Source organism: Euprymna scolopes, chromosome 8 (genome assembly GCF_053919585.1).
Source record: "Euprymna scolopes isolate OS-2025 chromosome 8, ASM5391958v1, whole genome shotgun sequence".
Classification (NCBI taxonomy): domain Eukaryota; kingdom Metazoa; phylum Mollusca; class Cephalopoda; order Sepiida; family Sepiolidae; genus Euprymna; species Euprymna scolopes.
The window spans coordinates 28,589,837-28,615,439 of NC_136489.1; the positions used below are offsets into that span (position 1 = coordinate 28,589,837).

The 25,603-nt window shown below is 33.8% G+C and overlaps 1 protein-coding gene across 4 annotated transcripts in view; it reads left to right on the forward strand.

Annotated features, from left to right (window-relative positions):
- Positions 1 to 25,603, forward strand: part of LOC145283516 (neuropeptide Y receptor type 2-like) — a 1,003,835-nt gene that overhangs the window by 515,023 nt on the left and 463,209 nt on the right. The window lies entirely within an intron of this gene.

A 25,603-nucleotide genomic window follows, 5' to 3' on the forward strand; every position in this document is an offset into this window, starting at 1 on the left:
GGAAAACTCATGAATTGGGATAAAAATACTTGAAAGCAAACTTCAGAAATGTTCTTGTCGCCGACTTGATGGAGTAGATGGGCGGGCCAAAGTTTGGTGTCTTCCTTAAACTTCTTTTCCTCATCGATTTTCCCGCCAACACGGTTTACCAGTGTCATGTTTCGGATTTGACTAAGCTGCCAGCGAACAAATTAGACATTTTAGAGTCTCAGAAAGGGTTTCATATACAAGCAAATTTTTATTACATTTTAAAATGACTATTTGTCGCAACGACTTGTTGTCCCTCAGTGTTAGGTACCCGCCAAATTATTTGGATGCACAACAATGATGAAGCTGATTAAGTCAAGAGAATCCCATTCTACCTTGGATCTCTAGGTATCAGTTGAGATAATCCCATATGTTGACTACGTTGTTTTCCAGATCTCAATCTCATTAAATAGCTCTCGTCAATTTTGTAAGGAATTCAATAGTTGTCAACAGATATATTTTATAGAAACATTTCAAGAGTTCTAATGGCATTGCATTTTTTAAATACGCAAGTTCACTTCATTCCTTGATATGATAGTGTACACTTTTATTTAGAAAGAGAAATGTCAGATATGTTGACAAAAAATTCGTCATTCTATTGTTATTTGTTATGTTCATGGTTTCATTCAATTAGAATTTTGAAGTTAGACTATAGTGTTATTCTGTATACGTTTCCAGATACATGCAATAAAGCGATGGAAAAGTAAAAAAATAAGGATCTGCAATATAACACTTCACATGTTTAAATGATTTTGATTTCCTTTATTACACACAATACTTGATTGGTACGTACGAATTATGACAATGAGACGCAGCAAATTTACTATAGCGGAGGATGAAAAACTAAGAATTAACCCCTTTTGAGATGTTGTCGACCCCGTGATTTGTATCATTGGATCGATAACATCTCAAAAGGGGTTTATTCTAAGTTTTTCATCCCCCGCTATAGGTGATTTTTTGCGTCTCATTTCCATAATTAGTACGTTCCAATCAAAAATCAGATCACTGTTTGCAATGCATTTAAAAAAAAATCCAATAAATCGTAACAGCTAAATTAATGATAATCATAGGATGAATTACTCTTTTGTTTCTGTAATTTGTCTTAAAGGCAATGATGAACAACGAATCACTCGAACATACATATATATATATATATATATATATATATATATATATATATATATATATATATATATATATATATATATTATAAAGTTTTTACCGCGTGTACTTTAATTCCGTATCATATACAGGAAAGTCAGAACTTATCAAGGTCCGAAGACCATTCAAGGATAAGTAGTATTGCGTGTACAGTAATCCCTTGGATAATATCGTAGTAACCGTTAGTAATGCATATTTGATAACTTGGATTGCTTAAAGTAGCCCATTTTTCAGAAATCTGTCTTTGTTGGACTTGAAGACATTGGACTTGTAGTCAGGGGTGAAACCGGCAAACGGAAGAGAATTCCGAAAGCATATGTTTTAAGAAGGAAGATTTGTTCATGGAATCTACGTTTTGATTTCGGCACAGACTAAGGATAGGGGGGAGTATTGATAGCGGTTTGAGATACACGGGTGTTTTTCGTGAAAGATTTTCGAGGTGGGCCAGAGATTGGAGCTCAGATTAGCACTTGCCACGAAAATAACGATTTAAAAAAGACAGGCTCGCAACGTGTATTCTGTGGGAGAGTGGTTTAAGGGAAGAGAAAACAGCATGCACCACTAAGCTACAAATTCTGTTTTGTACTCTGTCAAGGTAGAATAATTTTTACTCTAACCTGGGACGCACTTGACTTTCATGTATATAGAGAATTGCATCAGCAGTAAGATCTCTACTGGAGCGTTAGAAGGACCCCACTATTTTTCCAGCAACTTTCGCAACAGATTTGATGTACCTGTTCTATTTCAGTTCAGGAGAAAATTTCAATACCAGAAGCTTTTCAAAACATGAAGCCCCTCCCCCCACCAACACAAAATCCATCCATTTCCATTGCGTCCCGATGGGGATCAGAGCGTTGAGGATGTTAAGATAAAAGCCCCGTTTCAGATGCATTAAATGTAACCAGCCCCCTCTCCCCCATTGTATCACGCGCTCAAGATCAGAAGAGAGGGAAGCAGGGAGAACTTTGCCATTTACGGCCTTTGATGTGTTGCAATAGATGTTCGTGTCATCAGCATAAATTTCAACAAATGATTTAAGCATGTATTTTTGGAAGTCATTAATGTAGATCAGGAATAGAGTTGAGCCCAGGATGGTCCCCTGAGGAACTCCAGCATTAATACTGTGGGCTTCTTATTTCTACTCATCAACCACTACTGTGTGTATGAAAATAAACTGTCTCAGATATTTTATTGGATTACGTTTAACATTTTGCAAATTTAAACAAATAACAAAATACTAACCAACAAACGCTGAAAAATGTTTTGGTAGATATATTTTAATAGCGTTTTTCAAATAATGAAGATCAAGCCCCAATCGAACGCAGTTGGTAAATCACATCAATTGGATGTTATATGAGAGCAATATTATGCGAAAATGCAATATGAATCTATAGTAATGCTTTTCTAAATATTCACATGAAATTATATTCTGTCACCCCTGGGGCTGTACTTGCTAAATCCTCGCATTGTTATATTGAGTGACTTTTCATTTTCTTGGAAATTTTATCTGCTTATCTTTATATTTACTATAACAGAAAAGAAACTTATATATTATTTAGCATTATTCATGTCTCCGCATGCATGAAACCTTACTAATAAATAGATCTCCCGAAGCCAATAATTAAATGCATTATATCCATATAATATCGCTTTATTCTGTATAATTATGATAAGCTGGATTCGTCTGAAGATATTATTAGAATACAGCTGTACAGGATTCTTATCGGACAGTAAGTCCAACCTGTATTTTGGACGAAGATCTTACCGGTATGTATAGTCGAAACTTTTGAGATTTAAACAATTGGTATGACAGTAAAATTAATGAGTTTGTAGCATGTAAAAAGATGAAATATCGTTATGGTACACTATTTTACAGCACAATATAGGGGGTATAATACTTTATTTGGAAATACATTATGATCGATAAAAATGCATCATATATCCATATAAGCATTACTCTATACTATATACTCATCTACTGATTCAGCAAACCATTGGTATTTAAATCACGCGAAAGTTCAGAAATTACAATTAAAACACTATATCCATTCTCCCTACTAAGTTTTAATTTATGAGAAATAAATGTGCATTTGTTTTCCGAATTAGCATCTATGTATACGCATGCATATATATATATATATATATATATATATATATATATATATATATATATATATATATATATATATATATATATATATATATACTCGGGGTTTTTTATTCAAAAGTAATGGACTAATGAATTCAACGAGGTTGTTAGATAGTGCTCAATAAAAAGAGCTGATAATACTTGTTTATTGTTATATAAACATGGTCACATGCTGCTGCTACAAATAGCCACTTGTTTCAATCAAACAACAGATATCATCAGGCAGCGACTTGACTATTCAAAAGTTCAATGAATAAAGATTGTTCATTGAACTTTTGAATAGTCAAGTCGCTGCCTGATGATATCTGTTGTGTGATTGAAACAATTGGCTATTTGTAGCAGCAGGATGTGACCATGTTTATATAACAATAAACAAGTATATATATATAAATATATATGTGTATATATATATATATATTTAAACAGATGTTTCGTGGTACACAATTTTAATATTGCTTTGTAAAGTATGAATGGAGTAATTATGCGTGAGAAAAGAAAGAGAAACGGGAAATTGTATAGAAGCAGATCGCTTAAAAAAGAATTATAGGTAAAAAAAAAACATCGAATAATAAAGGATCCAAACGAAATTTCGTGTAAAAAAACATAAAGGATCTGTAGACAAAAATACATTTCACATTAATTAGAAAGAACCCTAAAAAAAAAAAATTAAAGAACTCTAAAAAAAAAATACATTTCACATTAATTTAAAGAACCCTAAAAAAAAAAAAATTAAAGAACTCTAAAAAAAAAAGTCTACACGTACGCTGGCTTTTCTGTTTTGTCTATACTTATTTTAGACAACGGATTTTCTTAATTATATATATATATATATATATATATATATATATATATATATATATATACACATTTTTTCTCTCAACTTCATCTCCTCCCCTTTTTCCATTCTCATTCGTTAATTTAATGCAACTTACCGACGAGATCTATTGAAAATTGTCGGTCGAAAGGTTAACCTCTAGATCCTCTATGTTTTTTTACACGAAATTTCGTTTGGATCCTTTCTTATTCGATGTTTTTTTTTACCTATAATTCTTTTTTAGTCGATCGGTCTCTATACATTTTCCCGTTTCTCTTTTTTTTTCTCATCCATAATGACTCCATTCATACTTGACAAAGCGATATATATATATATATATATATATATATATATATATATATATATATATATATATATATATATATATTTATATATATATATGCGGGTGTGTATGAGGGTATACCCACTAGCTCAGGGAGAAGAACGCCTCTGCCTTGCATAGTTTCAGATCACGCTTGGGCAAGGCGTTGTACCTGTTAGCATCCCACTCAAGTTCTGAAGGGTTACTATACTGTGAGAACTAGGGATATATATATATATATATATATATATATATATATATATATATATATATATATATATGCATGTTTGCTTGCTTATGTGTATGTGTGTGTATATGTCCAGCTGCCAGAGATTAAAACTCCGTGATAATAAAACATGCACACTATGGCACTGCTCTGTCATGTCACTATTTCAGTGTGTTACTATGCAGACAGTGCTAGGATGCGAGAGGGTACAATATGTGTAGCACAAGCGTGTAATGTTGCGTTCGTTATGTGCCGATATCTTTTGAAGAAAAAAATGTAAAAGTCCCTATAGCGATAGGTGAGTGGAAACGTGCACAGGCTTAGCGGGTTGGAAGTGCATAGCTGCAAATCTGCACATAGGTGGCCAGTGAATTACCTAACATCGTCGACTAACTCGCTTACAAGGTGGAAGCAACTCCGGTGGATGATCCGGCGACTGCGCAGCCTTTTCGAGGGATACACTACTCACCCATGAATTTGGGAAGGGTGTAGAAACGGTGACCTATAAATTGTCTTCCGTTTTATTAACTGATCGGCTTCCTGCGGTCGGGGGCTTCTCTATATTTGCAGGAGAAACAAGATAAAGTTGACGAAAAATAATAAACAAGGAAAATCAAATTTTTATTAGGAGAGGAATAACCTAACTGTTGCTACCTGGAATGGGAGAACTTTGCTGTCCTGGATAGTGAAAGACCTGAGCGTATGAAAGCTATTGTTGCAGGAGAGTTCGCTAGGTACAAAATAGTCATAGCGGCATTGTCTGAAACACAATTGAGTGGTGAGGATAAATTGGTGGATGTGGTCTCCAGATACATCTTTTTTTCAAAAGGGAAACAATCGGGGCTGAGATTAGAATGTGGAATTGGCTTTAAAGTGCGTTCTGATTTAGTGAAGAAGATTGAACAACAAATCTATGTAAGTGACAAAATTATGAAGATGCGCCTCTCTCCTACACACTGTAGGTGTATGGCAATTTTATTTGTGTATGCTCCTAACATGGGTCATGATGAAGACACGATCAAGGCGTTTTACTGAAATCTCAGTCGTACCATTTCATCTACTTCTTTATCTGAGAATATCTTACTCATGGGTGATCTACAGCAAGGGTTGGCAAGGATCATCACACATGGGCCTCACACGGCTATTTTGGTGAAGGTAAGGAGTCCAGTAAGTATCTGCATCTTCTCCATATATGCACTCAGTTTGACCTTGCTATCTGTAACACTTTCTTCGGCCGCAAAGCGGTCCATAGGTTTGCCTGGACCCATCCTCGTTTAAAACAAGGCCACTTGATTGATTACATTATTTCCAGGAAGGCAGATTTGCGAGACGTCTGTAGTGTGCGTGTTATGCGTGGAGATGAATGCGCCACATATCACTTTTTGGTACGCGGGAAGTTGAAAATCTGTATAAGAGGAAATGTAGGTTGGGTGGTATTACGATTCCCAGGCGGGTTGATGTGTCCAGGCTGGATGATCCAAGTGTTCGTGAAAAGTTTCGATCCGTAGTTAATTCTGCTGATTTTGATGGGTCGTGGGTGCATTTTAAAAATGCAAATATGAACATCAGGATTGGTTTGGTGTTAATGATTCTGAAATTACTAAACACTTAATGCTAAAATTGAGTTGCGCCAGAAAATGTTGTCTGCCTGTCATGGAGGTTGAGAGTCCCTCCAACAGTCACTTAAAGCAAACAAGGGTATTCACCAAAACGACTCCGCCAAATGAAGAATCAGTGGTGGGCAAAACTCGCCTACCAAATCCAGATGGCTTTTGATTGTAAAGATCTCAAACGCATGTACCATTTTTCTTAAAAACGCTTTTGGTTCTCAAACACTATCTACATCTCCCTTACTCTCAAGTGAAGGAATTGCCCTTATAAAGGATCCTAACAAGATCCTCCATCGTTGGACCGAGCATTATTCTGATCTCTTTGACAACCCTCTAATGGTAATTAGGGCGTCATCAATGAATTTTCATCACAACAAAAGCTTATCCATTGAATGTATGTGTTCCTATCGGAGAAGGAAATTAGTGATGCAATCAAGGAAGTGAACGTTGGGAGGGCTGCAGGGTGTGATTGTATTCTTGTGGAAGACCTCTTCCATGGGGGTGATAAACTTGTTCATCAAATTCTTCATCTTATCATTGATGTCTGGAAGGGTGTTCCCGTCCATCAGGATTGGATTGAGGCAATTCTTATATCACTGTACAAGGGAACAAGGCGCATGACCGACTGTCGAAGTTATCGTGGGATAAGTTTGTTGGAAGCAGTTGGCAAAGTATTTTCCAGAGTTCTACTCAATAGATTGTTAAAGTATATTCGTCCATCCGTCATTTCAAAAAGCCAAAGTGGTTTTCATCCGGCCAAAGGAACCACGGACATGATCTCTGCACGGCAATTACAGGAGAAATGTACTGAACACCGTGCCCCACTTTATCAGGTTTTTGTTTGTTTGACTAAGGTTTTTGATACGGTGAAAAGGAGTGCACTATGGATAATTCTGGGAAATAGTGTAGGTTTTCCTTACTTTCTACGATTACTCAGGGAGCTCAACCCTAATATGAAGGCTCGCCTGAACTTCAACGGATGCTTATCGGCACCCATTCCGGTTGTTAATTGTGTGAAGCGGGGTAATATCCTAAAACCTACACTTTTTTTTCAATTTATTTTTCAATTATGTTATCGTACGTCTTTCGGAAATGTTCTCTGGGTGTTTATTTGCGTTTCAGAACCACATGTAGGATCTTTGATCTTCGTCATGTTCATGCTTCTACAAGGACCTTTCTGCAACTGGTTCGTGAATTGCTTCATGCGGATGACGCCGATCTCGTGTCACATGGTGAGAGGGATATGCAGGGTATAATGGATCTGTTTTCCGGGTCCTGTGCGTCTTTTGGGATTACTATTAGTCTTAAGAAGACTAAGGTCATGTGCCCACCTCCACCCGGTAGTTTGTACGTGGAACCAAATATTTTTGTCAACAAACAGAGACTTGTCGTGGTTGACACATTTGTTTATTTGGGTAGTACTCTCGCCAGAGATGGAACCCTGGATGTTGAGGTCAACTATAGGATAAAGCGTGCCACTAAGGCTTTTGGTGGCTTAGACAAGCGAGCGTGGTCTGACAGGGGTATATCTATTCATACAAAGATCAGTGTCTATCAATCTTGTGAGTTACCACCCCTGTTTACGCTTTGGAGGCCTGGACAACTCATGGTAGACACATAAAAATCATGGAAGGAAATTCCTGAGGTACATTATGGGCATCAGGTGGATCTCCTGTATACCTGATATGGATGTTATCATGCAAGCTGACGTACCTTGTATCGAGAAGTTTATTATAAACAACAAGATGAGGAGGGCTGGACATCTGACAAGGATGGACGACGATAGCTTGCAAAAGCGCCTGTTATATGATGAAACTACACAAGGAAAGCGTCCACAACATAAACCGAGGAAACGCTTTAAGGATAACAACAAAGATAATCTTAAAGTTCTTGGTATTGACGTGTTCATTTGGGAAAGTGCTTCCAATGATCGTAAAAAAGTGACATTTCTTGGTCTATCATGGTCCTGGTTGTTTGGAGAAGAAAACAATATGAGCATGCAAAAATGAAGCGTGATATCCGGGAGAAAAATCTTTCAAATATATCAGGTATGTCGCAGGACTTCTTGTATGGTAAAATGACTTAATCCGGAGCTGGCCTAGCTAGTCACAAGCGTTCACATGGAGATCAATCTTTCTTTGATGGGGAAAACATTACAGGGCACATATGTTTTGTTTTGTCTGTAGTCTGTAATTCGAGTGGAGGCCTACAGCGTCATATGAGCGCCCAGAGAAGAGCAGCACCAGTTGACATCCCTCAGTTTCAGTTAGTTGTGACCTTTGCAAAAGAATGTGTAAGAGCAGTGCTGGTCGGAAGAGCCACCTTCGTTCCCACAGAAAATAGGAATTGATTCATCTTGATCACATCTCCACATGTATATATGTATGTGTGTATAAGTGTATATATATGTAAATAATTATATATATATATATATATATATACATATTTCAAAAATACATTAAAATGAATGAGTAATCAACAATTAGGCAAGGGCAAGATGGCCTTCTTCTGGGGCAATTACCATATATATATATATATATATATATATATATATATATATATATATATATATATATATATATATATTTACGTGATGGTGTTGAAAAAAACATTATGTGCTCATTCGACGTTTCTAGTTTATTTTCAAATCTCGCGATATGTGAAACTATTAATATTTGTGTGGACTCTTTTTACAGTAGTAATTTTCCCGGAAATATATTTGTTGAACTCATGATGATTGGTACTAAGGCAGTAGAATTTAGCTTTGACAACATGATGTATAGTCATATCGACGGTGTTCAAATGGGAAGCCCCTTAGTCCTGCACTAGCTAACATTTTTGTTGTATTTAACGAGTGGTATTGTTTAATGATGTACTTAAGTCATCCCTATCTTTCAGATACGTGGACGACACTCCTCGCAGATTTTGTCTCTTAAAATGAGGAAACAGATTTTTCAACAAACTTAATTCTGTCCATAAAACGTTATCATATACTATGGAGAACGAGCATGACGGTTTCTTGCCTTTCTTGGACGTTTTAGTTGAGAACAGAAAGAGTTATTTTCTTGCAGCAGTCTAACGTAAATAGACATTTACTGGCCTATGTATTAACTGACATTCGTTTCTGCATATGTATAGGAATATTGCAATTTGTTCTTTCGGTATACTAAAGCAAGAATTGAAGATTGTCAAAGATATTTTAATTCAAAGCGGTTATCCGGAGAATTTAATTGATTATTTTATATATAATTTATTTTATATGTTAAAATATATATAATAATACATATATAATATTTTAAAATCTTTTTTATGAAATTTATCTTATATTTTAACTCTCACCAACTCGTACATATATTTTATATAATTTAAATGTTATCTTTTCTTATTCGTAATCTCATCAGTCACTTCTTATCTCCCTCGGTAAAAATGTACACGCACACCTCAGTAATTATGCTCTTGCGGGATCATTTAACCTATAGATTATTTCTATAGATCAACGATTTTCTCCTCTTTATAAACGGGTTCCCTCTGTTTTTGCCGGCTATTTCCTTCAAAGCAATCTATAAACTTTGTACCGTCCAACAACTATATATATATATATATATATATATATATATATATATATATATATATATATATATATATATATATATATATATATATATATACATACATATAATACGTGATTCATAAACATTGGATGAATGTATCTCGTCCCTAGATATAATTGCCTATTAGATCCCATGATTATAAAAATTGAAGGTGTATTAACAGATTGTCTCGCACAGAATTCTTTTGCAAGGTCAACGCTTTAGCTCATTTTATTTCACCTGAGATTTACCAAAACCAGCATGTATTTTGCCGATCATTTCGCTCAAATGAAGTACATATATGAACATTTGACGTAAAAAAAAAATATTGTGCTATAGCAGCAACCAAAAGAGTGAATCACGAACTGATTATATATCAGACCGAGTCGGAAAAAATAGTGTTGCGTAATTTCTAACAATATATATAATAGTCGGGGAATAATGCACAATCGACTATACCTCCACTAAAAAAAAATACTTGAGAACAGGTCTGCTTGTGCGGACACGTCATACAACTCTATATTACCAATCAAAACACTTATTTTGTAATAGCTATGCAAATACTTATTTTAAATTACCCATCAAAAACTTATTTTATATTACCTATCAAATCATACGTTTGGCAAGTGCTAGTCTGAGCTTCAATCTCTGGTACACCCTCGCTAATCTTTCACGATACACACCCGACTGTACATAAGTTTCCCCACTCTTTACTTTGGCCTTATCCAAACGTAGATCCTATGAACAAAGCTGCTTTCCTAAATGTGCCCGTCTGTGGAACTCTCTTCCGTTTGCCTTGTTCTCGCCTGACTACAACTTGGATGTATTCAAGTCCAATATATACAAATTCCTGATAAACCGCTCCTTTAAGTAAGACACTTTATCAAATGTCATATATTAACGATTATTACGATACTATCCCATTTATTACTGTACACGCAATATCCCTTATCCCTGAGTGGCTTCCGGGCCTTGATAAGCAGTGACCTCCACGTAAAAAAACATATTTCAATGTTGCCTTTGACAACAAAAGACGAGATAAATACCAACAAGTCACATGTAAAACATAAAATGTTGATATATATTTTTATACTACTTGTGAAATGTTCCACACTGTGTCAGCCGGTTCCCTTTTAACTCTGTTACGACGTAAACTGAGTATTTCACGGCATCAACTCTCAGTGTATCTGCTTTCTATTAGCATCCACAAATATTGTTTCTCCTCAATGTGAGTCGCTAATAGCAGCTGCTTTCCTTCTATAATGTAACACATATATAGGAATCCATCAAATAACTGTTGTCTTTCCTCTACACCGCTATATGACTGACTATACAAAACAGATCTATGAATTTATAATCAATCAAACGCTGGTCTGCTATTTTGTACATGCTAAGCTTCTTTTCCAACAATAATATTTATTCAGACACGCCCGTTCTAATATGGATATTATAAACGTTACATCTGATTCCATATACGAACCATCTCATTGGTCAGGTAATCCTGGCTTTAACTTTCGATAGATTCAAAGTTTATGTAATGTTTCAATGAAGTGGTTGTGACAAAACTTAAATACTTGTATGTCTTAAAAGATACACATAGACAGATTGTCTGACAGGTTATAATTCGTTCCGTACGCCCATGCACAATCAATTTTGTTCCGGCGTTTAATAAAAGAAGTATTTATTGGCTAGATTTAGTTTATTTTTGTTCTTAATTCGAAACAACCTAAGAAGAGGGCGCTGGTTAATATAATGTGGAGAGTGGCAACGTCCATAAGTACCTAACGGTTTTACTGAACGATTTGATCTTTGAGACATATAAAAAGATCAGTTTATTAAAAATGTACCACTCTCTACTCAATATTGTGTTTTAGTGGATGAAACAGTTTCTATATGAACCTGTAATTTTCATCTATCATAGATCCATCTTGTAAGTATGGTTATCACAATATTTAATAAAACAAATGAATTTGAAATAGTAAATCAACAATTGTATAATATATCATTGCTTCCCTCTATTTTTGGGGGTAAAATCTATCTATTATTATGTTTTGTCATCTTGTTTTATTTTTTATGCCCAAATCTGTACCGTATATCATATGCACGCAGTCTGATTCACGTGTAAAATTCAGAGAAGTATTATTGTATTTTTGAAATCGATTTTCATACTGCAAAGTCAAATTGTAATGAAGCCGTATAAACTTTGATACTGACATGGCAATGCCGTTCTCTATTAATCCATAATGCGATATTCAATATCGCTTCACTTACCGAATCACATATATCTATTGTGCATACGTATAAATCCGTCGCCTGTCGTAAATATCAACAGGTCTGTAAAATAAGTTGAAAGGGTCGTTTGCTATGAGTACTTTCAATGTGTCAGTTCGGTAATTTTAATCTCAGAATTCTGCCAATTGATTTCTCCACTAAATGAAGATGACACGATGCAAAGAACTTTGTTACCGTATTCGGTCCTTTTTGGGACCTCCTTTTACATTCACAGAAGTTCCTAGATGGACTGAGAATGGTAGCAGGGTATTATCACCATGGAGAATTCCAGAAAAAAAAGCTAACTCAAGGAATTCGAAAAGAAAATAATAATAATCCAAGTTCTGCCTAAATTCAATGAATATTTTCCATCAATGGTAAGATTACAACACAGTTTTACTTTGACAGATAATTGAAGAAGAACATATGATTTATTTACCTTTGTTGAAATCTTAAAAGAAAATGTTCACATTTATTTAACGTCAGTGAATTTGTTATAAAATCTAATAAATACGTACCCGCTAGGAAACGATAAGCCAGTATTCCTTTTTTAAATTCAAATGAAAGTTATGCGAACTTGTTGTGGAGTACATTGACGGGGACTCATGTAACAAAGTAAACTATCATTGTGATGATGAGGGAGAGAAGAGATATATATATATATATATATATATATATTACAGTTCTTTTAACACATATTAGAGGGAACCCTGATATGATACACAGTTCTTACCACAGAGGAGGGGAGACATTTATAGACGTTATTGTAATGGAGGGGACGGGACATGTTTGATAGGGTTTACAATGTTCATTATAATTGATCATAAACACACTTACTTTTCGTTCATGATGAAGACTGACATAAGACAACAGATATCATGTAATGATGACTTCTTTATTAATCTGCTCGCCCGATCGTTATCGTCAGGAATTCAAAGTTGAATCTACATAGTCTAAATGTTCTCCCTTCGCTTCGCTGACTAACTTTCTGGCTCACTTGCTGACTTTCTTGCCGACTGACTTAAATCCGAACCAATAATATGCGGAAGTGTCCATTGTCTATGACGTCAGATGTTAGTTTTTCAAACGTGAAAAATTTCGCGTGGCTTTACATACGTTTGCCCAACACACTATTGACAAACAAAAGAATACTCAATTCTAATGTAACATATTTTAAATATTATAATTTTATTTGCATAGTTCATTCTGTTACCGACATATGTAATATTTATATTTCTAATAGAATTAAGGATATATTTAATTTCTAACATTCCCTTTCTTTACTCTGCCTTCAGGGTTCAATCCTAGGCTTATCCTAATCTCGTTTTTACTTATATAATATTCTCCTTATAAAAATGGACAGAGGACACCCCTTTTCTATGTAATGGAATCAATATGGCAGTTGTCACGTTTTCTCCTCAATGAGTTATTAAGAAATGGTGAGTTTATGCCTCACTGTATATTCGATTATAGAAATTAGAAAGTATCTAAAAACAAATATAATTTCATCCTTATGTATTTGTCAATAAATGTAATTAAACCCAGTTATAACATATTAAATGAAAACGTTTTCAGAAACTGAAAAGGCGAATGTAGAGAATTCTCAATGACATTTTAGTTATCTTGAATTTTAAAGGCCTTAGAAGTTAAATGAGAAACGTACGACTTAAATTAAAAATTAAAAAAATAAAAATGAACAAAACAAAAGTAATCAGTGCTAATATAAAAGCAACAAGCACTATAAAGATAATTAATAAGTAAACTTATAAAACAAATGTGATAAGCAGATATATCTTATAACATTAAAATTAAAAGAAGCCCATATCTAACATACGATATTCTTAACTAATTACTAACCAGAAGATTATATATATATATATATGTGTGTGTGTGTGTGTGTGTGTGTGTGTGTGTGTGTGTGTGTGTGTGTATACAGATTGAGAGGGGGAGACAGAGAAACAGACGGACAGATACAGAGAAAGAGGCGGGAGAAAGAGAGATATACCTGATTGTGTTGTAATGAAGAAAATTATAGTAAAATATCAATTAAACTTTTATAATACACTCCCATCCAGAGCAGAAACAAGGATGGAGTACTGTTGCTACATCTATGCAGTAGCTGCAAAAATAACCTATCCTGCCTTGACAGAGTACAAAATAGGTTCTGTGGCCTAGTTGGTTATGTTTTTTTCTCTTCCCTGTAACCTCTCTCCCACAGGAGAAACGTTGCGAGCTTGTCTTTGTTTTATCGTTACTATAATGGCAGGAACTCGTCTGAACTCTAGTGTCTGGTCCCCTCTCGCCAATCTTTAACGATAAACACCCGCCTAGCCTAAACCACTGTTCAAAATCTTCCCCGCTCCTTATCTGTGCCTAAATCAAAACTTCATGAACAAAGCTTCTTTTTAAGAAGTGCACGCCTGTGGAACTCTGGTTCGGTTGCCTGTTTCCCACCTGCCCACAACCTAGATGTCTTCAAGTCCAATGTAAACAAATACCTGATGAACCGTCTCCTTAAGTAAGACACTTCATCAAATCTCTAACACTAATTTACTGTACACACAATACCCCGAATCCCCGAGTGGCTTCCGGACCTTGATAAGTGGTGACTACCTAGTAAAAATGTGTATAAACTCTTTAAGACAAGCCATGTTGAATCTTCATATCTCCTTTAACCAGAGGAATAAAATAAACTATATATCTCTATATAAATAAAATGAACTCATTTTTTACGTCTGATTTTGACATTAATAGGATAAAAAATCAAGATAATTCATGCAAATATAATATGTACAAACGGCAGAACAATATCTGAGGTGTGTTATAGGCTTATTATTTTTCAAATTCCTCGATAATCTTAGATTTCTATACTTTTTCTGCTGAGAAGTCACGGCCAAAATCGGTTAAGATAAATTGAAGTGGTAAAATATTTTCTCTCTAATAAATTCTTCCTCCCTCTGCCACCACTTAACACCGTTTGGGGATCGTTCACAAGGAACAGTTGAGAAGAGAACACCGGTTTGGCTTCGTAGTTCTTTCATGTAAAGTTATTTAAAATCATTAAACTAAGCTGCAGTGCTATGTGGCGTAGTGGTTAGCGTGCTGGACAATTCACATTATATTTTCACGTTCGTGCCGACCTACCGTAGTCGTTTTTTTTTCCTAAACAACTGGACTTTTCTTGGTAGCCGACCTGTTAACGTTGCAGATTTTTTTTTCACACTTTACTTTCCTACTTTTACTCATGACTCCGGGTTTGATCCTTCCTACTTACCTACCATAACATTTTTTAAAACTCCCCCCGTCCCGGAAACAAACACTCGGGCAACGCCGGATATCCTCGCTAGTACAAAATAATCACAAGAATTGATTTAGAACATTATCTTTAGAAATGAAAGAACTTGACCATTTTACTTACAGGAGTTAATACAATGGTACGCCTTATTAGAAATTTCAGAGGTTACAACTTTTCTTGGCAACCGTTGAACTGCACAGTTTGTTCACAAATTTCAAATGGAAACGCCGTCTATTAACGTATATGTTTAAAGGGCGAGTTTTCCTTATGCTGGGCTTCTCTTGCGAGCATTACGTATATTTTGTAAGGAAAAACGTGTATGAAATATTTTGCTGGTTTAAATGTAGAGTTTAAAGCAACCGACTGGCAAGTATGTTAGCCATTTCGGTTGCCCTGCAAACCACCTGAAGATTTTTGGATAGTAGGAGAATTATTTATTGCCCATTATTTACTACCTTTTTTAGGATTTTCAAGAAATCATGAGTTCCTAATTTCTGCGCATCGATGCGTGGTATGGGGGCTTGGTTATTCTCTCTAAGCTCTCGGTATTTCTTTCTCAGAATAACATCTAGCATCTATAAACTTTTATCTCTTGTACTGGATATATGTCGGATAAATCTGTGGTGTGTATGCTGTTTTTGAGCAAGGGCGGTTGCACAAGTAGAAGTTACCCATTTGGGAAGATGGGTTTTAATATTGAACTCTCGCATCAGAACATGAACTTAAAATGCAACTTGGAAGCATTCAATGGTCACATTTACGCACTGTTCAGCAGGAGGATAAAATATAGTCTACCGCTGGGCATGTTGATGGTATACCTGATAGTTTTCCAGTCATCCATTCTGTAAAACCTCGTCCTTTTTCAGCAATGGCTCTTCGGGTTAGGGTCGAGAATTTCGGTCGATGTAGCATCATCACAGCGGGATCAGCATTCCCAAGTCGGATATGGGCAGGCGTTAAAGTAATGGAAAACTGTGGGCAGAAATATATTTAAAATTAAGGGTTGAGTATATTGCTGCTCTGGGAAATGTGTCGGAAACGTAACTGTCTGTGATAAGAAAATTAGATATAGAGAAGCTATACTACCAGCTGCGTCTGAGTGAATAGAGAAACAATGCCAATTACTGTGAATGACAAAAAAGTCACCAAATACATGAACTTGCGCGCTAGTATCAAGGGGCCGTGTTTTATCTATGCTGTCAGAGACTTGGGTGGCTATAGTGCAGTCCTGGCTGAAAGGAGAGCCGCGGGCTAACATAAGAAGTAATGTTATGTTGCAGGTTAAGTCTAAAGCCCACAGACCAGATCATCTGATTCTAGTTTTAATTTTATAGTAAGGAGGAGGGTGTTTCGAATATATACTCCAACACCGAGCATGTTTATCTGTCATTACGGCAAAATAGTAGATAACCACGCATGTTGCAGTGCTTAGAGGAGATGAAGGAGGGTGTGTTAGTTTAACTTAGCGCCAAAATAACCTTGGAGTTTCCGTTTCGAAAAGGATTTAACATCATCTAAATTAGTTCTAAGTTAACCGATATTCGTAAATGCATGCCTCACAGGATACAGCAAATTCGTTTTATTGGAATTTACGCCAAATTTGATAGTAATTTTTTTTTATTGAAATGTGATTTTATTTTATTTAAAATTTTCAGTTAAAGGGTGAGGAGCACTGGACAAAGTTTTTGTGCTTAATACCAACGATGCAACACAAGTAGACCATAAGCCCACTCTTTAATTACAACAATTTTGCCATGGAAAAGCACGCCGGAGATGGGCGAAGCTTCCTTTGCACGCACGGCATATCACTACAACCATCTTAATGCTATACAACTGATTATTAAGTAGCCGCACTAAGCGGTACCAAAGAGTTAATACTATGAGTCAGAAACAGCTGCATGTAACAGTCTAACTCTCAACCTGTCAGACATACTCAACCCAATCAATTGCAGTGTCATATATGACACACCGGTCCCAGATTTAGGGTGTGAGAACAGGGCGTAAGTGGGAACATCGTTCATTTTCCGTGTCATGAAACACGGTAAGGCCTGTGGGTTTCTGTCGAGGTCCTGTGATCGAACCTCTGCGTCTGGCTAATAGGCAAAGAAGAAGTATGAAGAAGCATTTCATTAGTATTTAGATATGTATTTTGCATATCATATTTTCTTAATTTGTAAGTATAACGTAATACCCTGATTTAACGTAAAAAATAAAATATTAGTGTATATTAGGATGTAAAAATGATGGTAAAGTGTGATTAAACGTTTTTTAAACAAGTTTAGATCATGCTAAATCCGAAGAAACCATATATATTTGAAATCAGAATAATTATTTATTTGTAACTGGCAAAGAGTTTACCACAGTAGCAGTGACAGCATTAAATTGCGGGCATTTTACAAGGGAAAACCTATTAAAATAATTACGGAAGAAAGAACATTTAACTGATTAGGTGTTTTTTTATACAATAGACAACACGTGTTTATGTATAACAAAAGAATAATTAGAAAATAAAAGTAATACAAAGAAATTGAGAAATAATAAAAAAAAATGAAATTAAGTAAAAAAAAAATAAAGATTACAACATAAATAACTGATAAAATAAATAAAATAACTTATCTTTAGGCCATGGACGCATAAAATTTCCATGCATCATTCTTGTGATTTGGTACCAAGCAGCCAAATTTTAAACGCAATAAAACCAACCGAATTTGCTTAAATTTGCTACTGATTTTGTGGTATTTATTAACGTTAATCTACAAAAGGTCGGAACGTTGTAATACGACGAATTCGCTTGTTTCAAATTTTGTTAACATTACACCCTCATTAAGCGAAATTAGTTCACCACTTCGAATGCGTCGGCTTGCCGAAAATTAGTGCAAATGTTATCAACAATTTAAACAAAATATGAACTAGTTCCATGTAATATGTTAACTGAATAATAACGGACAAAAACTGAACTACACACGACTCGTAAGCGACTGGCCCCAGACGTGCTACATGCAGATTAAACGATTCTTAATTCACAATCGTGTATATAATATTCTCACGACACATGGATGAAAAAAACAACAACTGTAATCCTTGGAGTATACATTGAAAAATGCAACAACTTAGAGACTATACATTGATAGATATCCGGTAGAGAGTTCAGTAGGATGATGGTAAAACTCTTTAACAACATTCTGGCAAGACACCCATACACGCCAAGATATTATGCGAGACAGAGGAGTCTAATGAAAACAAGCAATATTTGGAGTTCATGAATAAATTTTATGTGTAGGTATAGTAAATGTTAATGCACTATTATTAATATTTTAACACGCCCATATCTGTTCTGATGAAGGCGCATGGCAAGTGTTAATTGGTTTTGTCTCACCTAGTTTAAATCATCAAATGAGAGAGGAACCGTGGTGATAATACATGTATATGCTCAGACATCCCTGATGGAATTTACAATCCCCTTTTATCAATTCAGAATAAACATTAAGCGGCATCACATTTTTAACGTGTCCAGGATACAAATAAAGTTACACACCCATATGTATACATACATACGCACCCACACATATACACACATACACCCGCACAAACACACACACAAATATATATATATATATGTATATATATATGCATATATATATATGCATGTTACCTTGTAAAAGCCAAAGGTGTATGTAGTAAAGCCGAAAAATATTGTTTGTAGTCTCATAAGTAAAAAAGCTCAAACAATCTTTCTTGCTCCTCCATACAGGCTATATTGCATTGCATTTTTCTTGTAGTCTGCGCGTAACGTTTATATATATATATTTTTTCTTCGAGTCTGCGCGTAACGCTTATATATATATATATATATATATATATATATATATATATATATATATATATATATATATATATATATATATATATGAGAGGTCGGTGTGTATATGTGTGTTCACAAACATACACACACCCACATAGATACATATATGAATATATATATATATATATATATATATATATATATATATATATATGAATATATATATATATATATTAATACACATATATATATTCATATATATATATTCATATATATATATATATATATATATATATATATATATTATGGACCATATGTAGATATTTTTATCTTTTTTATGATAATCTCCTTCATCGTTTTCGAGGATTTAACCTAAATTTGTTTATTACTGCAAATATAAGAATTGCCTGTTCAGCTTTCTAAGTAAATCCTCTTCCAAGGTAACTGATCCTTATCATGCAGATAGAAAATCGTTCCGTTGCTCACAATTCTGTTTGTTTTTCAGCATCGGAAATGCAGAGGTTATAAAGATATCTTAGATAAAAATTGAAAGCTAGTTTGCGAAATTTAATCGAACTATATATTTATTTTATAAATATGTTTACACATTAAATATATTTGTATCAGTATAGTCCTTCCACTACATATTTTAACATCTTTGCATATATATATATATATATATATATATATATATATATATATATATATATATATATATATATATATATATATATATATGGCTGGGATAATCTTATAAAAATAGTACTTCCAATAGTCGTTTGTATAACCGATAATCACTGAATTTGCACAACAGTTTATCTATTGTGTTTCTTTACTGAATGATTATATATATACACACACACATATATATATATATATATATATATATATATATATATATATATATATATATAAGCAATTTTATCTAAGAACGAGATACATTCATCCAATGTGTTCTATAATATTTAAGAGATGGGATGTAAGCCCAAAATGCTTGTCTTAACGAGTACGCTACAAACATATCACATTTCATAATTGAGCATTAATGAATTATGTACGCAAAATCTAGACTTTCAAACAAGTTGTTGATGGAAACAAAAACTGTATTTCATTTCACGTTACAATTATTTCAATGTCCAGTTCGACAATTTCAAGCATTATATCATCAGACAATTTTCAAAAACCAGCATTTTTTCAGACTTTATGAATAAACACACTTTTGGTAATAGAACATTTTTTGAAGAGAAAGAAAAAAGGGAGAAAATCCCTAGCGGGAAAAGCATGCAAGAAACATTTACCTTGGCTGTGGATACGGAAAAGTCCATCGAAATATAAATAAATCGCCTAATTTTCGTATCCTCATTTAAGAACATAGCAATGGGAAGTTTCTACTGAGAACCCTAAGCCATTTAAAAAAAAACTATATATATATCCCATTCGTGGGTTCCTAAATATGCTCCTGCTATTTTTTATTTCGCAATAATAATTTTTTATAAAATAATTTTTAAAAAGTTTTGTTTTCTGTATTTATATTATGGCCGTAACAACCTTGCTAATACTTTAGCGTGAGTTTTAGTGTCGTATTAATAGCAAAAAATGGTGATAGGTTATCGTTATATTGGTACTTTGATTTAAGACTATGTTTGATTAAAGTTTAATTGAATATGATAAAAATAAAATAGGGTTATTAAATATATATGGATACTTGTACACCATTTCGGGTGAAGTGTTCTAATCTATTCATTATTATTTAATGTATTAAAATTAATTGTTTTTTACTTGAAAATGTATGTTTTTTCTTTCTCTACCAAAACGTACCGTTGCCAAAAAATGTTTTTATGAATAAAATCTGAAGAAATGCTGTTTCTTTAAATTTTCAAACGATATAATGCTTGAAATCGTCGAACTGGCCATGGAGACAATTGTAACGTAAAATTAAATACACGTTTTGTTGCCATAAGCACCCTATTTTGAAGTCTTGATTTTGCATACACAGTATATACAGGGTGACCAAAATAAAACAGAGGGCATGCAAATGTTTTTCTGAGCCTTTTACTGTCAACGGAGAAAAAGACCAACTACCCTAGTGTTTTAATGTGATGTTTTTTAATACAATAAACTGGTTATGACCAAATTTTCATTACATTCGGAGAAAACCTTAAGAAGCGGGTCCTTATTAGAGTTGGGCCCCGTTCTTTTTGGGTCAATCTGTGTGTGTGTATATATATATATATATATATATATATATATATATATATATATATATATATATATGTATATATATAATTTCAAAATAAAAAATACAGTAAATACACACACACACACATATATATATATATATATATATATATATATATATATATATATATATATATATATATATATATATATATAAAATCTCTGTTTTGGGTTGAGCATATTGGGAAAAGTATATACAAAAGCACATTAGCGCATTAAGCGATGCTCTGTTAGTAAACAAATCGTGATAGACGTTTGGGCAATGTAAAAATATCGTTAATTTACTGCCCGCACACCAGCAACCGTAGATCCTTATGGTGAGAAGCCTAGATTTAGATTGGGTGGTCAACTTTCAATCCGTTCTTAGGAAAATTGTTTGTGCATGTGGATGGCACACACACCTATATATGTACATATGCATGTCCATAAAATCCATTTAGACATTATATTGTTGTAGTTGTAGGTTTCCTATTGGTATTGTGGTATATTGGACCCAATATATAATAATATATTCTCTTAAATGACCAAGAATTGAAACAAAAACATTTAGCTTAGTATGTCCTTTTTCGTTTGGCGTTAATCGCTGAAGTATTTAGAATGTTTGTTGATAAGAAAAATATAAAAATTTGAACCATACATTAATTTATGCATATATACTTGTAATGCCTTTCTTCGACCTTCACGTTTCAAAGTCAATGTTGCTGTTTTTTTTCAATTTTCTCCCTATTTCCCTGGCAAATCTCCAAGTTTAGCAATGGTTTGGATACCCCAAATAATTAGGTCAATGTCTTTAGATCAAAAGTATTAGGGGTGTTTGGTAGGCACATTTTTTAGCAAACGTATTTTCTGCATTTGTAAATATATTTATATATACACATGCATATGTATATATATATATATATGTATGCATATGCATATATATAAGAAAGTTCGTCTTTACTATTAATTTTGTACACATATATCACGCAAGTATAAATTATGTAGAATATCTGCCTGAATATAATTGTATATTAACGAAAAGAGAACCAACCCATAAGAAAACCGGAAAATGCTACATTATTCTATAAAATCAATAAACATTCATTTTAATAAATGCTGCCTTTGTTTTTTGTTGGAGGGGTCTAGATATTTTTCAGATGAATGCAATTCCACGAGCTATATATGAAAAAAGTTGTATTTTCGTTTGAAATAAATAGATTATTTTATATGAATAACAATACACAAAATACAAATTTATAAGCGATGAGATGCTTTTGCAAACAGATATAATGGCTGCATTAGTAAGATTTATTAGTGTCTCAAATCCCAGCGCACGTGCCAATTTCTCAATCTTTAAATCTAATGCAGGTGAATGTGCAACTTTGAAAATTGAAAAATCATATTTTAATTGAATGAATCTAATCACCTTCTAGCATGTTTGCGTTTATTCGCTTTAACTATTATTGGTATTATCATGTGTATTCTGACAGTTTTGTTGGAAAACAGACCAGACTTTAATTAATGAACATATCAAATAAACAGATTTCTTTAACTATTCATAAATAAACAGGAGGAGAAATAACATTCGACACATGTATTAAGTTAAAGGAGCAGGAATAAAGTCATCGATGCAATTAATTTCTTCTAATCAATAAGCAGCTTAACACCCATCTGCGTAATTTATCTAGCAGTTATCTGATATAAAGGGAGACTTAAGAAGCAGAGGAAAAGGCAAATTTAGCAAACGCGAGTTAAACGCGGATAAACTTGGCACAGCTGCGTAAACAAAAATGGAACGTGTTTAACATATCATACACATATGCTTACATATTTAATGTAAACTATGTGACATTATCCTAGGGATGCAAATTCCCTTTGCACGATGGCATATACACTTTACTTACCCAAACACAATTATTCACATATATTGATTTTCTTTTCATATACTGCAGCGAACTGACAAACCCAAATAGGAAATTACATTAGGGGTACATACATTGTCTGATAGTAGATTTCTTACACATTTCGTAGAATAAATAATAGAAATTCAAAATAGTTTTAGTTCACTGTTGTAAATAGCAATATATTTTTCTTAGATCGCAATCTTGCCAAACTTAGCGGAGAGGAAACATGTGCTTATCTTCTGTTAACGATAGTTTCCAAGTAATCCTTGCTTCCAAGGGGCATCACTTTGCGATCAGGGAAATAATGGGTGCTATAAAATGTATTACACCTTTAAAAATATTTATAGACTTTTTCAAATATAAACTTTTATATAATTGCTCGATTCCAGAAATTCACCTCTAGAACATATTGCCATGGATTTGTTACATGGAAATTGCTGTCCGCTTTCCATGTAAATAGAAATAATAGTAGATAAGTGAAAATCAGATTAGGATAAACCTACAATCGAACCCTGTAGGCAAAATGGAAGGTTAGAAATCAAGTCTATTATTAATTCTTTTATAAATCACAATATTTAATATGGCAATAAAAGAATGGGCGATTCAAATTAAAAAGATACTGTTTAAAAACAGTTATAATGTAGAATTATTTTGTTTGCCAAAAATGTGATTGGAAAAACATATGTAAAACCACATGAATATTAGTCACGTTTTAAAACACACTTCTTCGTCATAACGAAAGGACATTTCTCAATATAGGATTCAAGGGTTGAATTAGTCAGAGGAAGTTGATCAGCCAAAAGTTGAGAGAATCACTTGGAGTTGAAGCCCCTTAGAGGCGAGGTGTAGCAGATTAGACTATGTAGATCCAAGCTGAATTCCTGACATCATCGACGGGCCGATCAGAAGAAATAATCATTATGTTGTAACTGTTGTCTTCTGTCATCCTTCATCACGGAGGAAAGCTAATTTTATTTATCATCTCATAATGACCATTGGGTTACCCGTTGAAGATTATATATCTCCCCTTCTCTGCATTAAGAACTTGCTTCATATATGGCCCAGTCCGTATTAATTAACCTCAAAGAATTGTCACAGTCGTCGTCACGATGTAAAATATATAAATGCTTTCTCTCCCTCATCATAATTATCGTTATGCCTTAATTACATGTCCCCCGTTATATATGTCTTCCGACCCTACTACCCGTTGCACAACAGGTTTGCACCAACTGATAGGACATACAAATGTATTATGTCTAAACGATTATTTCACGCTCTATGTAACTTTACAAGTTCTTTTAAGATGCCGTTTTTTATAATAAACTCCTACATTTAATCCTAGGAGAAACATAATCAGGATCACAACATCTACAGATGGAAGAGTTCTTACTGTTCTCTCAAAATATTAAGTCGTACTACCGCTACCACATTACAACATGTACAATTCTTCATTCTTCTACGCTGTGTGTATTTTAACGCCGTTACCTTCTTATTAGATACATACACAAAACAGAATATTCCCATTTCCTCATACATAATTACTAATGTCTCTTTTGTCATCAGCCGCCTACTCCGATTTGATAAACTTGGAAGATGACCTTATTCTAGAATTTTATTGCCGAAAGAATACTCATATTAAAATAGGGGCACACTCTACGCACTTTCCTTAATTGTAGTAAAATACCAGTTCTCTGTTGAGAAATAATTTTCTGAAAAAATATTTATTATATATAACCATTATGTACATATGCATTACCCGATTTTTCTTGCACATTCGTGTCATTCTATGTTTCTTTTTCTTTGTCACGCTACGCGAGCCTCTCACACCAGAAACACACCTTAATCGTGCGCACGTTGGTTTGTGTTGTAAGCACGACTATACACGCTAACAACGTTTATTTTAGAAAATAAATTTCTAGAAAATATTATACATATTATTGTAAAACAATCACACCTTTAAGTTATTTGTCCCTACTAACATCTGTGTGGGTGGGTGTCTGTTATGTTATGTTACGTTTAAACAAAATGGATGATCACTTTCCTCTATTAATTTAACGTTACTTGAACACCAATTTTATAGCCACCGGACGGGATAGGCAGTAACGTAAAAAAAACTACATTAAACAAAAACTGAAAATATATTTTCGGGAAGAAAACGTGTTTTCGCTAAAATCTATAAGAAAAATAATTCTTCTGTTAACACTTTATTATTTTG